The 1459-nt window shown below is 43.1% G+C and overlaps 1 pseudogene; it reads right to left on the bottom strand.

Annotated features, from left to right (window-relative positions):
* Positions 1-240: 240 nt before the first annotated feature.
* On the bottom strand, positions 241-1119 carry LOC125166120 (40S ribosomal protein SA-like; annotated as a pseudogene).
* Positions 1120-1459: the final 340 nt, after the last annotated feature.

Below are 1459 nucleotides of genomic sequence, written 5' to 3' on the forward strand. Positions count from 1 at the left end.
ATACAATGCAGATTATATCATTTGATCCTTACATGAATTCTAAGAGGTAATGTTATTATCAACATTTTACAGATGAAGAAACTGATGCTTAGAAAGGTTAAATAGGTAGGGACACCAGATACAGAATAAATTAGAGGATGTGGCAAATAATTCAACTCTTGCCTTTTTTGTTTGTTTTTACAAACTGTTTATTTTTCACCAACCTTCTTTCCATTTTGTTTGCTTCTGTAGAAGAACAGCTTAAGACCACTCAGTTTTTCCTACCCATTCAGTGGCCTGAGCAGTGGGAGCTGCAGACCAGTCTTCAGTAGTAGGCTGAGCTCCAGTCTTCAGTAGGGAACTGCTGAGTAGGCACAGAGGGCACCCGCACACCTTCAGAACAGTCTGCGACTTGAAGTTGAGTATCAGTGAACTCAGGAGCTGGAGCTGTACATTCACCCTGAAATCCCTCCTTGTCACAGCCTTTTCTGCAACAGCCTGCTCTTCCTTTTCAATCTCTTCAGGACCGCTATGGAAGTAAAGATCAGGCATGACCTCCCATGGCTGTTCATGGGAAATTGTGCCATGCGTGTGCAGAACTTCCCTGGCCAGCATGCATCACATTAGAGCCACCGAGTGAGCTCCCTTGTTGCAAGGAATGGCAATGTCCACATAGGGCAGAGGAGAGTCTGTGTTTCACAGAGAGATGCTAAGCAAGTTAACATAAGATGCCTCTGTGACAGGCTGGTGGTCAGCCTTGGGATCAGTAACCACCAGAAATCTCAGCTCTCAGAAAGCTGCCTGGCTCTGGTTAGTGAAGGTTCCAGAAGTGAAGCAGCCAGCAATAGGAATGGTTCCAGTAGCAGCAGCAAACTTCAGCACGGCTCGCTGGCCAGTATTCCTGGATGATATGACACTGACATCAGCTGGGTTTTCAATGGCAACAATGGCACCAGCTGCCAGCAGAAGTTTCTCCCAGGTTCTCTTCAGATTTATGACGTAGATACCACCACTTTTCCTTTTGTAAATGTACTGTTACGTTAGGAAGTCAAGGTTGGTGTCACCTAAGTGGATTCCTTCTGCAAGAAATTTGAGGACAACCTCCACCTTCATTTGTAAGATATCAAGGGCTCTGGACATGGTGAAAGTTTCCCTTTAAGTTACCACAGGAATGCAAAAACAACGCTGTATGGTCCCCTCCCTGGGTATCATGGGAAAAGCTCAACTTTTGTCTTAATACAATAGGAAGCCATTGAGAGATTTTAGTTAACAGAGAGATATGATTCATTTCTGTTAATATAAAAATTTACCATGAATGACAGGCAAGGAGGGATTGCTTAATTTCTTTCTCCTCTCTTCACATCTGGTTTGTTTTGCTCCTGCTAGATTCTGAGCCATTCTAGAAGAGCAGAAATTTTTGTCTTGTTTATTACTTTATGTTCAGTCCTTAGCATGGTATTTAACATATTTTTAATGCTCA

Source organism: Prionailurus viverrinus, chromosome B2, assembly GCF_022837055.1.
Source record: "Prionailurus viverrinus isolate Anna chromosome B2, UM_Priviv_1.0, whole genome shotgun sequence".
Lineage (NCBI taxonomy): Eukaryota > Metazoa > Chordata > Mammalia > Carnivora > Felidae > Prionailurus > Prionailurus viverrinus.